Genomic DNA, 18,932 nt, shown 5'->3' on the forward strand with positions numbered 1-18,932 from the left:
AACTCCCATTCCTGTTCCCTCGTTTGTTCCCAGCTGTGTGATGCAGGACGCCCAGCAAAATACGAATTGCAGATAAACCATGTAGACTCTGGTGTATAGACAGCCCATGCCTCATATATTCGTAAAAAATTACTTGTTTATCTGAACTTCACATTTAACTGGTCCGGTACTCTATCCTGCAGCCCTCGACCCAGGCCGGCCTCAGCTTCTCTGAGCTTCAGTTTCCTCCTCCCCAGACAGTGTCCACCTGCGGAGACGGATGATTCCAGAAGACACCGGGGCAGAGCCCAGGGCAGCCCTGCCCAGCCTGGTGGTGAGGGTCTTGGCTGTCCTCCCTGTGTCCCAGATGCACGGGAGACCACCAGATAGCCAAGCCAGGCGACCACACGGGGACAGGGACAGGCCAGTGGTGGAAGATGTCCCTTAGCTAACGCCTTGTGGCTGGGGGACCAGATCACTGCCTGAGGAAGGGAGGGGGCAGAGGGCCCTGGATATGAGCAACACCACAAAGATACAGGCTAGAGAGAAGTCTCCATAATCAAAGAAGTATCCAAAGTCAGAGCCTGGAGAAGAGAGTGCTGGCCGCGCCCAGGATGGGGATGGAGGCGGGGGCCAAGTATGGGAGGGCTTTTCTTTGGTGTGCAGGAAACGAGGCCCTGGGGGTGCTGGGAGGAGCCGTGAAGGCAGCTGGGGTGGGAGGCCTGGGCAGGCTGGGTGGTGCCCTGGGGGTGGGAAGTGTTGGGCTGAACTGTGTCTGGAGAGAGTCCTGGGTCAGGGAGAGGAAGAAGCAGAGGAGGGATCAGGCCACAGCCTCCAGAGTTGCCAACCGTGATGTGGGACCCAAACACGGGAAGGGAAACTCCAAGGGTCCCAGCAGGTAATGGAAAGGCTGCCTTGTGAGACATGCAGGCAGAATTCCAAGGTGGCCCCATGATCGAGGTTCACCCTGGGGCCCAGCCAGAACGGTGACTTGCTTCTCTCCCATGGACTGTGGGGCTTTTGTAGATGCCATTAAGGTCCCCAATCAGCTGATCCTGAGCTCATCAAAGGGGAGGTTGTCCTGGGTGGGCCTGATCCAATCAGGGGAAGGTCCTTACAAGAGGGACCAGGGCCCTTCCCGGGTTAGGGACTCTTGTCTCCTGCTGGATTTGAGGAAGGAAGCCACCATGAGTTCTACAGCTGCAAGGAACTCAATCCTGCCAACAACCCTGAGAGCTCGGATGAGACCCCAGCCCCCGGCAATACCGTGATGGCAGCCTCGTGAGATCACACCCAGGACCCAGCCTCTGACTCACAGCAAATGTGAGATAACTTACAGATGTTGTTTAAGCCGCTGAACTTGTGCTGATCATCACGCACAGTAGAGGCTGTGCATCTCCCTGCACGAGCTCAAGGAACGGCTAGGTGGCCACCTGACAGGTGTGTTGGGTTGGGACTTCCCATCTGGGTGAAAGGGTGCACCAGACGGCTCACCCTTGGAATCTAGAACCCACTATTCCATGCATCTGGACAGACTAGAAGGTGGGCATAATTCATTCATTCATTTCAACACATTTTGTGCAAAGCATGTATGAGAGAAAAACCCGGTGGTGCGGCCCTCAAGCGGCTCAGACGCAGGTACAGAAGATCCGATGTCAGCATGTGGACACGTGGCAACTGGGCTAGGTGATCAAGGACTTGTGGTGCAGGTAGGGAATTGGGGAGGGGTTGACCATGCTGGGGGCCTGGGGGTCGTGCTTCCCAGAGGAAGGAGCGGCTTGGTGAGATAGATCACGGAGCCGATGAAGGTGAACCTTCCCTTGGATGCACCGAGGGTGCAGGCTGGCTTGGAGCCAGTCCCCCAGGTCTCCCCTCACCTGGGCCAGGTACTCCTTGGGGTGTGGCCTCCCAGGGCTTTAACTCAGGTCTCCTCCCACTTCTGCTTCTACCTGGGAGTTGGAAGCCCTCCAACAACCAAGTTCTCATGCGGAGGAGAAGCAGGGGAAGGATGGGAAAGTGGAAGGCAGTGAATAAAGAAGGCAGATGAGCATTTTCTCTCTAATTTAAAGGGACCCCTAGGCACAGGCTTTGGCTATCAGCCCATCTCTATAACCTGGAGGACCCAGCTGGTGCAGCCATAGCCTCTAACATCACCCAGATCTGCTTCTTCCTCTGTCCCAGTTAAGATCCAAGTTTCCACAGGGGATCCAGAAGGGTCCTCCTGCCATCTGGGCCTCCTTTCCAACAAGGCAGCGCTCTTTCTTGCTCTCTGAACAGCAGGAAATTTGCATTTTTAGTGCTCAGTGCTGCATATATTGATTGAAATTATACTGATTTGCATTTTCAAGGTGGTCAGCCGGTGGAGCTGTTTTTCTAGTGCACACACTTCTTAGAGAGAAAACGGAGCCAGAAGCCATAATCATGAGCGGCAGAGGACCTGGAATGAGAGAGCAGCTACTGGAGCCCTCCTTGGGGTAGGGGGTGCTGGGGCTCCTAGGACCATCAGCCCTGGGCCGGGACCCAGTGCTTGGGGCCTGGGGTAGAAGCTGGACATCCCTCCGGGAGGGGTGTGACGTTCAATGTTTAGCAGGGGGACCCAGAGTTAGGCAGACTGCCAAGGTCGGAGGACTCCAATAGTCACCCAAGACGACTTTCACTTCTGACACCAACACCTGTGGAGGGGAATCCCCAAACCACCCTTAGGTTTGATCCTTTGCTAGAAAGACTCACAGAACCCACTAAAACTGTTCACTCGGTTACGGTTTATTACGGGCAGGGATACGGGTCAGAACCAACCGAGGGAAGAGCCTGGTGGGCTCCAGATACAAAGCTTTCATTGTTGTCTCCCTGTGGGGTAAGGACGCACCCTCCCCCAGCATCAGGGTGGACGACACACACACAGCATCGCCAGCCAAGCAAGCTCCCCTGAGCTCTCGCAGGGCTCCATTAGATAGGCATAATGGACCGATGATTGATTGATTGGTGATCAACTGGTGATGGCTCGCAAGGTCCATCTCAGTCGCCAGGTTGGCTGAGTCGGCACGGCCCAAAGCACCCATCACCAAGTCATACGGGTGGTCTTCCCGGCGTGGCCAGCCCCGCCCTCACCAAAGGCCCTCCTGATCCTCCTGACAGGATGATCAGGTCACCCTTCAGAAGCCTAAGGCAAAGGCCAGACCACTCTTTAGGCAAAAGGCCACATTTTTACTACACAGGGGACTTCGCTGGACACCCGCCAAGGCCAGGCCACACCCCTACAGCTCTCGCTAAAGGACCCAAGGCAAGGAGGGGCTCAGGACCATCAGAGAAAGAGCTTGTGAAGTCCCGTGGCCCGGCTGTGGACAGAGGCTCTGGGGCTGTCTGGTGCCAAACAAGATGGAAGAACGCACCTGAACCAGGGCAGGGGGTGGAGACCGGCATCCCAGCCACGCCCCGCAGCTGTGCCCCCATCCGCCCATCCCCCGCTCCTGCTGCCTCCACTGGCTGGAGACTCTGCCCTCTGACATCAGCAGCGCTGGGCTGGTCCCTCTTCACCAGCTCAGTCTCCCGTCTGGGGGAACCTCTACGGTGAGGTCTGCCTGGCTGTCTGCCGAGGAAGGCACGAGCCCACCCCTCCTCCTCCAGTCGCTCTTGAGCCCATTACTTTGGTTTATTTCATTCATAGACTTTTATTGGGGGGGGGGGATACTAGTTTACTACTGATGCTCCAGCAAAAGTCCATAAACGTGGAGACGTAAAACAACACAAATTTATTCTCTTACAGTTCTAGACATCATAGGTCCCGAAATCAAGGAAGCAGGACTTCCTGACTTCTGGAGGCTCTAGGAGAGAATCCTTTCTTGCCTTTTCTAGTTTCTAGAAGCGCCAGCATTCCTTGGTTGGTGGCCCGTCCCTCCATCCTCAAGGTCAGCGGGGCAGAGTCTTCCAATCTCTGACTCTGACCCGCTGCCGCCTCCCTCCTCTGAGGACCCTGTGATGATGCTGGGTTCTCTCAGGTAATCCAGGACAATCCCTAATCTCAGGACCCTTCATCTACTCCCATCTGCAAGCAGAGGTCACATACTGGCGGATTCTGGGCATCAGGACATGGACATCATAGGGAACCATTATTCAGCCTACCATGGGGGAGGTTATCCATATATTATGTATATCTAACAGTGTCTGTTCGTTGTCTGCCCCCAACCCCACACCAGACTAGACGTCTCCTGAGGGCAGGGACTTGTTCACAGCTGCACCCCCAGGTCCTACTATGTGCCCTGCACGTGGTCAGGGGTCCGTCCCTATGCATGAAGTGAAGGAGAGAATCTAGTGTGAGAGGCAGTGGAGTGCTTGCTGTCTGCCTGTCACCGAGTGTCTTAGGAAGGTTCAGAGAGACAATGGGCTTGGGACCCAGGGAGGCCTGAGACCTTGCTCCATGCGCTGGGAGCTGCAGAGCTTCGGCCCGGGATAACCACCACGGGGGCTGGCGGGTCACATCCAGGAGACTGGACACGGCAACCCTGCTTCTGAGAAATGTTGGCAGGGGGTCCCAGGGAAGGGGCACTGCAGGAGGTCACCAACCCACCGTGGAGGCTGGTTCTCTCATCCTTGGTAGCATGACACAGACAGAGGGGTACCCCCTCTCCAAGGCTGTCCCCCACCCTGGGATGTTATTCCAACCAGGAGTCTGTGAGCCACAAATAACACCAAGACCAGGTCCGGGTACCTGGACCATAGGAAGGGCTCAGGTTTGGGGGTGCCTGGCCCCCTCTTTCAGCCTCATATCCGGAAGAGAGAAGAGAGAGACTCAAATTAAGCAGTTTTCAGGCTGTATCAGAGGGCTTGGGGGTGCCCGGCCCCTCCAGTCCCATCAGCTTCCTCTCAGGCACCAGAAGGTATGGCCTCACTGCTCACAGGTCACCAGGGAGACCCTGAGCTTGCCGAGAAGCATGGACCGCAGTGGGTGGGCTCGTGTAAGTCGGAGATAAACAACTGTCTCCACCTCCTTCCCCGTGGCTCCGCGGCCAGTCCTCCCACCAGGGTCCCCACCTCTCTGCATCCTTTGTCTCGCCCCTCCTGGCAGGTGGGCTGCTTCCTTTCTGGGCGAGTCAGACATCTTGAGCTCTGTCACTTCGCTATCCATTTGTTCTTAAAAGTCTCCAGAGCCCCAAAGTACGTAACCTTCCCTGGGCACGTAAAGACAACTTATGAGTTTTGCCTGTCCCTACAGAACCGATAGCAGAAAGGAGGAACCGCGTGGAGACCCTATTTCCAAGCAGCTCTCATCCAGTATCTCCTCTCGGTTAAACTAACCTCTCGTTCTCAGCCAGGTAAACCCAAAGGGCAGGCAAGAGCCCGGCATTCAGCAGAATTCCTGTGTGTCCTATGCTTCCAGAATGAATCCATCACTTATGATATTTAACAACGATGAAAGGAGTTGTCTACTTATTGGGGACCTCTCTGGAAATGACATCCTTTCATTTGTCCGAGGGTTTTATGATAACACAGGGGAGGGAGTATGCCAGGTGACCCCAGGGGCCATCCTGCAGGCCAGAGAGGGTTTAAGAAGCCCTGCTCCAGCCTTGGCTGGGATGACCGGCACTACCCACCTTCACACTTACCCACCCCGCTCACCCCTCTTATTCACCCACCCACTCGGTACACAGCTACTCAGCACCTGGCTGAGCCAGGCATTGAGTGGTCCCTCTATGCTGTCTTTCTGTGTCTCCTGAAAGCCTGGTGGAAGGGAAAGAGCTTTCTAAGAAGTGTGGGCGTTGCTTTGGTTCACAAACACCAAACTATACACTGAGGCTCGTGCGCTCCTGGCGGAGCTGGGCAGGGCTTCCCAGGGCAGTATCTGGGCATTTTCAAGCACCAGTTACTAAGATGGCCAGTTCGAGTTCTGCCCTGGAGGAAATGATGGTCCAGTGGGAGGAACAGAAGGTGATGTGGATGGAGATGAGGATGAAGGAAGAAGACAGAGGAGGAGGCTGGGGAAGGGATACCGGCCGTGGATTGTGGCAACAAAGAGGACACAGGAGGTGCTGTGGACACACAGAGGTGGGACACCTAATCCAACTGGGAGGCTGGGAAGACTTCCTGGAGGAGGTGAGACTGTACTGAGTCCTAAAGGACCAGGGCAGTTGGCCAAGGAACATGGGAGCAAGGAGGAGGAACTTTCCAAGGGGGTCCACTGGCCAACACAGAAGCCAAAGGGCCAGCGAGACGGTGCAGAGAACTTCAGGATGTACAGGGCATTGGCGGTGCTGGGGCGGGTGGGTGGCGTGGTGACGAGCACCGAGGAAGGTACCTAGAGGGGAAAGAAGGGCCAGGCCCTGAAGAGCCTCGGGTGCTGTGGGGTGCTGTGTCAAGGGTCTGTGTTGGATGGGAGGACTTGAGAGCCATTGTTGGATTGTAAGCCAGGAAGTGACATCACCAGAGCCATCATTCACTTCTCCGTAATTTACTGGGTATTTACTATGCATGACACACTGTTCCAAGGACTGGATCTATGATGCCTCATACAATACTTAGAACCCCCAAGAGGTAGAAACTATTATTTACCCTCGTTTGTACGGAAGCACAGAAAGGTTAAGTAACTTGTCCAAAGACAAACAGCTGAGATTTCCGATGCAAAGCCAGGGTTTGAACCCAAGGAGTCTGGCCAGAGCCTGCATCTTAGCCGTGCTTCCCTATTGCAACACAGATCTGGTTTGCCCTTGACCTCTGACTGGTGCCATGGCTCCTGGGAAGAGGGTAGGCGTCAGAGGGACAGAGTAGGCTGAAGAGAGTCTCAGAAGCTTAGACACTCAAGGAACAGCTTTCTGCAGTGTGGGGGGACCTTTTGCCCCTGACAACAATGCCTGGACCCCACTTGAAAGACAGATCCACTCTCGGGGACCTCCTCAGCCTATTAATCATGCTGAGTAGAAATCAGAGATTTTCCCATCAAGAGTCTGAAAGCCCCAGTTTCAAAGGATGTCTCTCGTTGTACAAATGAATAGCCATCTCCTTATAAAGCATTTTGCTTTGAAATTCTGGATGAAAAATCTGGAGCCCCAGTGATTGGAGTGACGGTAATAACAGTGTCAAAAATCACCATCATCGTATGGTACCGGGGTTTTCATTTTGAAGTTGGGGGAGAGCTAATTAGTGTTCTCTGACTTCATGCGCCAAATCTGAGCCTTGCCCTTCCCACAGCAGGAAGAACGTCAGCCAGGGAATGTGGCGCGTGCAGACATAGGGCTCTCATCTTGGGCTCTCTCGTCCCTGCCCCAGGCCTTCTGAAGATCCGGCAAAGATGCTTCAGTGTCACAGCAGGAACCCCTGGGACCACCAGCGACTTAAACATATTAGGATCCAGGACAAACATTTCTCAGCAGCTCAGGCCACGTGTCCAAACTGCATTGCTGGCCTCAGGAGGTGGTCATGTCTGTTCTGCCCCAAATACAGGGAAATCCCTCATTTCGGATGCAGCAGTTGCCTGCTTGAAGTTACTGATACCCAGAGTAAGGGAAGGGGAGCAGTGAACCATCATCCCTGGGCGGAAGAGCCAGGCCAATCACTTAGGATGCCCTTGCCCCTATGCTGCCCTCCTCCACCGTTTGCTGGGAGGACAGGAAGCTGCCAGCAATGAAGTCACAAGTTGCTCGCTTCATAGGACCATCCCCATCGAGCTGCAGAAAAACAAGGGAAACGCCAGCAAAGAGAGAAGGACAGAGCCTTCGGAAGTGATATGTGACCTCCAGTGAGGAAACTCATGCAGGCATGCTCACTGGAGGGAGTGACCTGCAAAGAACAGGCAGGGTGGTGCTTCCCTTTATGCATTTCAACCTTAGGTGCCCCCAATGGTCACCCCTTTCCAGTCCTGGACAGGGGAAGGTGGGGAGCACCCCACAGGCCCTAAAGCAAAGGATCCTTAGGGTTGTCCCACATGCTCATGAGTCAGAGGTTCTGAAATGAGGCTAGAAAAGACAGGATTCTTCAAGACAGATCCTATAATGGGGCGCCGTTGCGGCCAAACTGGTTCACCGACTTTCTTGACCCTGGTGAGAGCAAAAGTAGCAGTGTGTACCTTGCTCTCTAAGCACCCAAGTGAGCACCAAGTGGTCAGTCTGGCTGAGCAGGTGACCAGAGGCTGCAGGAGGGCTTGGCTTTGGGAATAGTCTGGTTAAACAGAGGAAGAGACAAAGATCCCATCTGGATCCCCAACCTTGTAGAAAACCCTCCTGAAATGTCTCATCGACTGGCCACTGGAAATCTCGACGTGGACAGAACAGGGCTCTCCTGCAGGCGGAGGCTTCTGTGGTCAATAGTTTGGTAGAAACAGAAAATTTTGTCCTCCAGGGCTCCTGGATATTCCTAACCATCCTTTGGGGTTCTGAACCAATGAGAGACCATGAGAGGAGCAGTTAGCACCTGTTGGGGGCTGGCGGGGAGACTTCACATGATCCTGTATTGGTCAGCTCAGGCTGCTATGACAAATACTGTAGACCAGGCAGCTTAAAGAACAGACATTTATCTCTCTCAGTTCTGGGGGCTGGAAACCCATGATTCTGCTCCTGGTGAGAGCTCTCTTCCTGGCTTGCAGACAGCTTCCTTCTCACTGTCCTCACCTGGCAGAGAGAGAGCAAGCTCTGGTCTCATCAACTTTTTATAACGGCACTAATCCCACCATGGGGGCCCCACCCTCATAACCTCATCTAAACCCAAAGGACCCACCTCCAAATACTATCACACTGGGGGTTAGGACTTCAACATATGAATTTTCAGGGGACACAAACGTTTGGTTCATAATACCTCGCAACAACCATGAGGCTGGCCAACCAGGAAGCAGGCAGGTGGGAACCAATAGCCATCAGGATGTGATTTTCTAACTCTTTCCCCTGAACTAAGTCTCTGCACTGGAAGTCCCATCTGGGAGCACAAGGTTGGGGCTTATGTCCCCCCATAATGATGATGGGGAAGATCCCCTGAACATTGACTCCACACCCCGCTAAGAACGACATGGCTGCAGTGTACATACCCACCTCACCCCACCCCATGGGGAGGACCTGTGTGTTAGCCACAAGGGCAGAAGGGCTACGATTCTCATCCAGGCCTGCCTGCCAGCAAAAGGCTGAACCAGGCTCCAGAACACGCTCTGCAGACCTGCCCCTGGGCTGCCCCCTGGAGCAGTTGCCTGGGCTAATAATATTCTCACTTTAAGGGCTGCTGTTGGGAGAAATGGAACAAATTTATCAAGCACTTGACACACAGTAACTAGTTTATAATGTTAGCTGGAATTAATATAATTATCAGCAGCAGCAGCAGCCCTCAGACACAGAGTGGGCATCTGATGAATTTTTGAATGAAGGGGTGAACGGCTGTGTAAGTTTAGTAACAGCACGGTGCCGACTTTATAGGCTCAGCCAGCCACAGAGTCTGCATCTCCTTCTTCGTTTAAAAAATTATTGTTATTAATGTAACTAACATTTTTATTAAAAATAACATTTCCAAATTAAAAAGATATGGCATAAGACATCTGGACCCTCACATCTGAATCTTTGTTCAGTCTGTTGCAATATGTCATTTTGGTTGATGTATCTAAGGAAAACCCAGCCTCAGACATCGGTGTAGTTGGAAAAGAGATGAGCGTTTTAATAGCTTTTTCAGATAATTGTGGGTATCTTTTTTGATACTATGTGAAAATTTGACAAGTGGTGGTTTCTTTCTTTTTTTATGCATACATCCAGTCTATTCTTTTTTTTTTTTTAACATTTGTACTGGAGTAAAATTGCTTTACAATGGTGTGTTAGTTTCTACTTTATAAAAAAGTGAATCAGGGCTTCTCTAGTGGTGCAGTGGTTGGGAGTCAGCCTGCCAATGCAGGGGACACAGGGTCGTGCCCCGGTCCAGGAAGATCCCACATGCCGCGGAGCGGCTGGGCCCGTGAGCCATGGCCGCTGGGCCTGCGCATCAGGAGCCTGTGCTCTGCAACGGGAGAGGCCACAGCAGTGAGAGACCCGCATACCGCCAAAAAAAAAAAAAAAAGTGAATCAGTTATACATATACATATGTTCCCATATCTCTTCCTTCTTGCGTCTCCCTCCCTCCCACCCTCCCTATCCCACCCCTCTAGGTGGTCACAAAGCACCGAGCTGACCTCCCTGTGCTATGCGGCTGCTTCCCATTAGCTATCTGTTTTACGTTTGGTAGTGTATATATGTCCATGCCTCTCTCTCGCTTTGTCACAGCTCACCCTTCCCCCTCCCCATATCCTCAAGTCCGTTCTCTAGTAGGTCTGTGTCTTTATTCCTGTCTTATCCCTAGGTTCTTCATGACATTTTTTTTTCTTAGATTCCATATATATGTGTTAGCATACGGTATGTGTCTTTCTCTTTCTGACTTACTTCACTGTATGATAGACTCTAGGTCCATCCACCTCACTACAAATAACTAAATTTCATTTCTTTTTATGGCTGAGTAATATTCCATTGTATATATGTGCCACATCTTCTTTATCCATTCATTCGATGATGGACACTTAGGTTGTTTCCATCTCTGGGCTATTGTAAATAGAGCTGCTATGAACATTGTGCTACATGACTCTTTTTGAATTATGGTTTTCTCAGGGTATATGCCCAGTAGTGGGATTGCTGGGTCATATGGTAGTTCTATTTGTAGTTTTTTAAGGAACCTCCATACTGTTCTCCATAGTGGCTGTACCAATTCACATGTCCACAAGTGGTGGTTTCTTAACGGTTAGTTGCAACATGGAATTCTATATCTGTACCTTCTGTATTGTATGACATTAAAATCCACTAGTTTACCTTGCTTCAAATGGATTTTTACCCATGCATGATTTTTTAGACAGCTCTATTGGGATATAATTCACATACCACACAATTCAGCCATTTAAAGTGTACAGTTCAATGGTTTTGGCATATCCGCAGACATGTGCAATCGTCAATGAATCAGTTTTAGAACGTTTTCATCACCTTAAATCATCTCAAACAGAAATTGTGCCCTTTAGCTATCATTCCCTATCCCCCCACCCCCACCCCAGCCCTGAGCAAACAGTAATCTGCTCCCTGTCTCTTGATTTCCCTATTCTGGACATTTCTCATCAATAACTCATACATGTCTCTTTGTCTGGTTTCTTTCACTAGCTTCATGTTTGCAAGGATCACCCATGTTGTAGCATGTGTCAGTGCCTCATTCCTTTTTATGTCTGAATAATCTTCTGTTGTGTGGAGGGTCCATATCTGGTTATCCATTTGTCTGTTTTTGAACATTTGGGCAATTTTGAATAAAGCTGCTATGAACCTGCAGGTACACGTTTCTGGATGGACTTTCACTTCTCAGTCTTTAGACCCCTGGTGGTTTCAATCCCCCGGGTGGTCTCTCTTTAATGCCTGGAAGCTTTGGATGTGGGAGTACTTGATTGATTAAGTCAGCATAGAATTTAAAGTCCAAACCAGGACACTCTGAGAGTAAGACAGGGCAGTGTGAACGGTCACTCCTGGACAACGGTCCCTCGGACATTTGGTCACTCTGCTTGCCAAGAGCCTCCCCTCTGGACACCCATGTCCCCCAGGATGGCAATCACCTTCTTAAGCATTATGCAGATGAGGCTACCTGCCCCTTTCCCAGTTTTCAAGCAAGGTTTAATAAGTCTGTGATGCCCCAGTCACAGAGAGTTTACTAACTTTCCCACCTGGCTGTTTGGCGTTTGGAACTTGACCCGAGGAATCTGGGCATGAAGACAACCCAAACCTCATCAGCCCCTAATCCCAAGTCTGGGTTCCAATGGGAGTTTTTGTTCAGCCTATGTTTTCTGAAACTCACTAGACTGAACTAGAGAACAACCTGAGAGAAGAGACTCATTTGTCTGATTCAGCAGTCACAGAATACATGTTGGCTCAATGACCACATGAATGGAGGGACGGTTGACTAAGCTGCTGGCTGCTCTGCCTGGAGAGAAGGTGACCCGGATGTGTGTGCACCACTGTTTTCCCACCAAGCTGCTCAGAGGCACGGGCCGCTTCACATCCCTCACAGCGCGCGGCACACCCTTGCCTACGGCAGGTCCTACTGTTCCTGTCGAGGAGCTTATTACTCTCATGAATATGCATGGATGTCACCCTGGCTTTCTTGTTGTGTGAGTTTCTTACTCTCTTCTGAGATGCAGACACTGTCATTCCACAGCCATTCACATTTGCTTCTGCAGGAAGATGGGCTAGGAATGTAGTTTGCAGGCTTCTAGCCCCTGAGAGCAGGAGGGAGCTCAGAAGGGAGGTGATGGTGCCGAGTACCAGACAACAGCCAGCCAGTGACCTTCAGAAGTGTTTCAATGGACGATTATGCATTTCTGTCTTGGATATCTGTTTATGGTCTGAATTCTACTCTGAACTGTAAGTCCTATGAGGACAGAGTACAGGTGTGTTTAACATTTATCAAAGTTTACCTGGCACCTAGGATCATGCACAATAAATGTTTGCTGCATGAAGAATAAATTAATAGCTGACGCATGTCCTCAGACGTACAGCAATTTCACTGACAGCAGCCCCTTCCTAAAAATGGCAACAATGTATGAGCATCTAACATGGCAGGAGCATTGCCCAGGCTTTATGATTTAACCCTCCTGAAGTCTGCCCTTTCCTCTCCCATTTGAAAGATGTGAGAACCACGGTAAAGGAAGTGACATAACTAGTCTGAGATCTGGGATGGGGTGGAGGCAACACTCGAAACTATTTGTTTGATTCTTAAAAAAAGAACAAACAAAACCTGTGTCCTTCTGACTACCGTTAGCTTCCTTTTGTTGCATACAAACGTCCCTGCTGGTTACGGAGGTGGGGGCAGGGGGAAGAGTCCTAGTAGCATCGCTCCTCAAAAAGATACCCTGGATTGCTGATGCCGCTTTATATAGCGTGGGAAAACGGAACTCAAGCTCATCTGGGAAGCCGTGGGCCTGATTCAGCTTTTAAACACCTGCTGCAGACACGGCAGACCCGTGCTGTCTTCTCTGGAACCTTCTGTTGGCTCCTGCAACAAAGGAGAACTCGGAGCATCAGATATGAAACCCAGATGAGCCAGGAGTCACCGTCTCCCGGGATACATGTACCTCTCTCGCTCAGTGAAATTTCCAGAAACAAACGGATGATGGATTCCTTAGCTTTACCACACCCACCCCAAGGCAGAACTCAGCTAAAGATGTGACATTGGTGAAACAGGCATAGATCAAGATGTTTAGGGGATGATGTGAAGACTTAAGCACCCTGTGCTATGTTTCTATTTAGACTCTTGATTCCAGATTGCTCTCAGGCATCCTCTTTGATTATAACCTTTGGTAGGAGTTGGGAAAATTCTATCCCAGAAAATTTAGAATCTTGAAGCAATGAAGACCTGCACCTGGGTTTCACCAGTCTTAGAGGTAAGCACTGGCCTGCCCTCAGTGAGGGTTACATTTAGTCGAAAGTTATAGAAAACTGGGATCAACAGAAGCTTGAACTAATGAGAGGTTTATTTTCCTTGCCTAACAGGTAGTCTGTAGGCAGGTAATTTAGGGTGCACGTGGCTGTCCACCATGCCCCCAGGGGCCTAGACTCCTTCTATCCCTTTGCTCCGGCATTTTGGGCATGCAGCTTCCACCCTCATACCTGTCACCTCGTGGTCACAACATGGTTGTTCCACCTCCCGCATCCCATCTGCATTCCAGGAAAAAATAAGGACAAGAGAGAAGGCAAAAGGCAGATGGTAAAAGGTCAGCCCCCTTCTAATGAACTTTGCCAGGCATCCCATCCAGCAATTTCTGCTTACATCTCATTGGCCAGAACGATATCACAAGGCACCCTGGGTAACAGAGGGGCTGGAATGTATCAGCTTTTGGCCAGGCACATTTATCACCTCCCCCACGACCACCGCCACCCAAGTTCTGTTAGCAAGGAGGATGGGGACAGTAGATATTGGGGGGGTCATCTGGCAGCACGTAACTGCAGCCACATTCTCTAGAGGACAAACAAAAGGGAACATTTCATAGAAGCACAGCTTCAAAGGTGAAATTAAGGACCAGCGTTGATTATGCAGAGACCAGCTCTACTGCGTATAAGAAAATGATGATCTAGGGCAGCAAGTCGTAGAAGTTGGGTATCGCTGTCTTGAACGCACGTTGCCTACCAGGGCTTCCGCTTTTTAACATATTCAGAAAGCGGGCAGTGAAATGGGTTTCTGTGACGTGTCCTTCGTATGTTACACTAGAGAGAGCCTTCGGGTTGCATTGGCCCAGACTGGACCATCGAGTCATCCTTCCGTGCTGGGGGATCCTGGACAATCCACTTTGAACTCCGTATGCATATGCATGTGATCAGGCCGGGTATTCAGTCGGCATGGCAGGGGGCAGCCGTGCCAGATATTACAATATTGAAATACCTTCCTACCAGCTGGAAACAGCATCCCCCCCACCCCGGCCCCAACGCCCCGGCCCCTCCCAGATTGCTGCCGGTCCTCTCCCAGAACCCCTGCCTGGCCCTGTGGCTGCAGCCCACCTCTACCCCAGGACCCAAGCTGCACAGTGTTAAGATGTTTTCAATATTAAGCCCAGGTGTGATAATATCACCAACCTCTCCGGGTGGTTGTGGCACTGAAAAGAGATCAGAAATGTAAAATCCATCATGATGGCTGATGCCTATACACAGGGGTGACCTTCAGGCTACACTGGCGTGAGCCAGCTAGGCGTTTGCTCTGCGCTGGGGCATTCAGTAAACAACGTCTTCCTCCCTCCTTGGCATGTTCCAGATCTTCCTCGAGCGGACGGTAATAGCTCGGACAAGACGTGGCTAGAGGAAGAAGCGGCTTTTCTGCTCAATTACTCTCCAGATTGGCTGAGAGAAGCCCAGATGTCACTTGAGCTGCTGCGGGGGGAAGACAGGGTCCAGGAATTACTGGCTGAGAAAGGGGCCATAGAAGGATCTTAGAGATGATGAGTACGTGGATGATGATGGCGATGATGATGTGACCCTTTGTGACTAATCACAGCTCTCTCTTCTAGATAGAAGCACAGCCCCCGAAGACTCATTATCTGACCACCTGTACAGTTAGGGGTAAGCCAATCACCCTCACCACTGTTGACAAGCGTCTGTCTCTAAATTAGTCGGGTGCCTTTGACTCTTAGGTAGGGGATGAGGTTGAGACCAGAATCCTCCCAGCCTTGAGAGTCAAAGATCCACCTGGAGTTCAGGGATAGAAAAGGGTGTGCAAACGCAGCATGCTTGCCAGAAAGCATGTTGCCTCCCTGTGAACAAATCCTGCCATTGTCAACTTTAGGGCCTCTGTGAAAACAAGATATGAAATCTTCTTGAATTGTTGGTACCCACTCATTTGTAGAGGTGTCACTCACCCCTCCCTGTGTGAGGTTTCTGTCTCCTCAGCCCACTGATGTCAGCCTGGACATGCCAGTTGCTTTTGCCGGTGAAACGTGCATGGAAGTATCACGTGCCCCTTCCCGGGGAAGCCTTAAGTGTCACAGTGAGGTTCCGCTGTGACTCTGCCCTGCGCTGTGTGATGGGGTGTCCGGGTGAGAGCAGCTCCTTCAGTCTGGGTCCCAGAATGATGATAACGTGCTGACGGGCTGATGGAGCAGACGGTGGTCCTGAGCATGAGTGAGAAATCGACCTTTATTGGGTTCAGCCACAGAGCTCTGTGGGTCGTCTGTTGGTGCAGCATCATCTAGTCTGAGCTGATGGATGCCGTTTATGAAGTGACTTGGAAGAGACACCGATAGCCCAGAATCAGTGGCATCCAGCTCTGCCCTTTCTGCTTGGAGCCCAGGGTCCCTGGAGCAGCCAGTAGCAGTGACCACTCAAGGGCGAGACCACATCCCCTGTTTGGGGAGCTTTTCCCCAGGGAGCCTCACTCACTGTTATTTTCCTGCACACCCCCAGGGCTTGGTCAACACAAGGAGCGCATCCTCATTCTCTCACCTCTCCTCCTAGAAGGGGTCGGACCTTTGGGGCCAGCGAGAGATGTCCCCCAGGCCCCTTACCTTCTTGGTAAGTGTGTCAACTACAAATTGGTACTTGCCATCTACCTCTACAGTGATTAAATCATTGCAGCTGCTGACTTTCAACATCCCCTGAAAGGAGTTCAGGGTGAAGAGCAGAAATGAGGCACTCTGTGCTCTGGGAAAAACTGGCAGAACAGGGCTTCAGATAGTTAGATATTTTCAGGAGCCAGTTTTATGAGCCTAATTCTTCTATCTCCTCGTATCTAGAAAAGCACAAAATCCTTCACGGTGACGTCTGCTCCTCATGACTGGCAGAAACCTTCTGCAAAAAAAATATGTGCTTGATTGCATGGACTCCCCCGTCACCAAAATCACATCCATACTGACCTTCTCCCCTACATCTTTGGAGCAGTTTCTCAGAGTTATCTGAAATGCTTCCTCATTTTGCCCCAAATAAAACTTAACTCACAACTCACATACTGTGCCTTTTTTTTAAGTCGGCAAGTGTAACCAGGGGCCTGACCCTTTCGTGTCCCTGATCCCCGACCCCCCGCTTTTCCTTAATACCCAGATGATCCATCTAGAGCTCCATCCTGAGAACTCTGTGGAGTCAGGCAGCCCTTCTTGCCCCCACAGCCCCCAACCACCCAAGGCCCGGAGTCTTCTGGAACGTGAGGGAGGAAGGGCGTTTTCTTCACATCTCTTCTGGAGTTAGTCACCATGTCCCAGTTCTTCCTCCTGGTTGTTTCGACTGCTGTGGTCTCCCCCCACCTCCACCTGCCCGGCAGCAGAGACCATCCTGCTCATCGCTCCCTGACTCTCCTCAACACAAGCACCACCGACCCGGAGCAGAACCGCCACACAGGACAAAAACCTCAGACTCTGGACTCAGTCATGTGAGAACATGTAAGGACTCAACTGGACGGCCCCAGGCCCCAGACACCCCCGCCCTGATTGCCTTCCCGCCCGTGTCTGCCCGCCCTCCAGACCCTCTCCTCTCCAGCTTCGTTCCCCAAACCTCCAGATCCCGTAATGCCGAAGGACTGCGACCAAATTGTCACATTATTTTGTGATGCAAATAAACGCTCATCCTCTTCACCCTTGTCCGTCTCAATCGAATCAGCAAATCTGTCATCACAGAGAATTGCTAAAAGCCTTGAAATGAGGGTTTTTCTCTATCCCAGACCAGATCAAATTCTTAGGCAGCCCTCTTTCCACCTGCGGTAGGAACCCATCACTTGCTCTGAGGAAGGGGAGGGACCATCTTTTTCTCTTTCAGATACACAAGTGTATTTGGATGGGTAGTAGAGACCTGGCATTTCCTCTGGCCAGGCCTGGGGTGCTGCAAGATTGTCCTGCGAGTCATTTTGTCAGGGGAAGTCTCAGCTTCCCTCCTAGCCTCTGACCCCCGCAGCCTTGCCCTTGCCCTCAGGTGGAGTTCACGGCTGTGTGCAGACCCACCTGGGAACAACTCAGATGTGGGCGGGAGGTAAGGGCAGGATTCCAAAGTCAGGGCACTTACCCTCCCCAGAGAAGGAAAAGTGCCTTGGAGTTCCTCCCTCCCACCCCTCCCCCTCCTCCCCACTGCACGTTTTAATAGGTGGGGGAAACTAGTAAGGCCGGGGTGCAGAGAAGATAGTATGAATGCTTCAAAGAAATGCATAATAATTTTAATGAGCATTTCCCTTCCATTTAAAATCACAAACTTAGCTACTTAATCAAATGTCATGCTTAAGACACATTTACCTCCTTGGGAGAAAAATGGAAAATGGCAGCTCAATTTGGCTTTGGATGGGTTTTAAAAATAGTCAAGTCTGTGAAGGCCATTAGGTAAATGGCCTAAGAGAGCTTCAAAGAGGGCCTCCTGGGGGGTCAGCCAGCTCCTTTGTTGGGAAAATAGGGCAGGGCAGAGGCGAGGGGGCTCCTGGAGGGCCGGGGCCAGCCTGTGATTCCAGGTTCCTGGGCACTGATTTCTCCTCCTAGGGGACCGGGTGATCTTTCCACAGTGGGTACGTCTGCAAACTTCCGTTTTGCACTTGCTGAAGCTGGTAGGCCTGTGTGTGTGTGTGTGTGTGTGTGTGTGTGTGTGTGATGACTTATACTCTCCTTCCCAAATTCCCAAAAGAGGAGAAAAATGAACTAGTCAGAAATATGAGATGCTGTCCAAGTACAAGAAACCAGTTACCTTAATGGTGAAATATGTCGTGGTTTTATTATGTTTCAGCCTGTAAAAAATGACAATGTTCGCATCAAGAGAAAAAATAAAAACAGACCGAATAATAGACGGTCGCTCTCTTTGGAGGAGTTGGAGTGATCAGTGTCCAAGGGTAATAGAAACGAGTGGGTCCTTGCCCTAAATCCGACTTTCCATCGTGGGTGGGGTGGAGGGCAACCTCCCTCCCCCCGCGGTTGAGGCGGCCAGGGCTATCTTGGTGCACCTCTGCTGTGTGACTTCCCCTCCTGACTCTGTCACTGCTTGGCCTCACAGCTGTTTCCCGAAAACACCTATATGTACTGTGTTCTCAACCCAGAGGTTCCTACCTGAGGTCTGGGGAATCCTCCAGGGTTAAGTGGGCAGAATTCAAGGAGTCTTTTCACTTGGATGGTGAAAAAAAAATCACATCCGAAACCCAACATTTCTTTGTTATAAATGTAGGCAGCAGAGCGAGGTGCTGTGACACGCCAGTGACCGCTAAACACAGAAACTGCAGCCTTTTGCCTCATGTGTCACCACGGCTGTGGGCAGCCCAAACTATGACGGCCGGGGGTCCGGACACCCAACTTGTGGCACGTTTGGGGTCTGAAGATTCGTTCCCTACATGATAAAAAGAGGTACATTGCTATATCAAAAATCTGTTTTAATATTTTGATAATGTGTTTCAATACACTTGGTTTCCTAAAAATCCTATGTATTTTCGTCTCTGCACTTAGAATCGTTCTGAGACAAGGTCCGTGGGTTTGCACAAGGCTGCCGAAGGGGTACCTGGAGTCG

The sequence above is a fragment of the Delphinus delphis genome, chromosome 1 (genome assembly GCF_949987515.2).
Source record: "Delphinus delphis chromosome 1, mDelDel1.2, whole genome shotgun sequence".
Classification (NCBI taxonomy): Eukaryota; Metazoa; Chordata; class Mammalia; order Artiodactyla; family Delphinidae; genus Delphinus; species Delphinus delphis.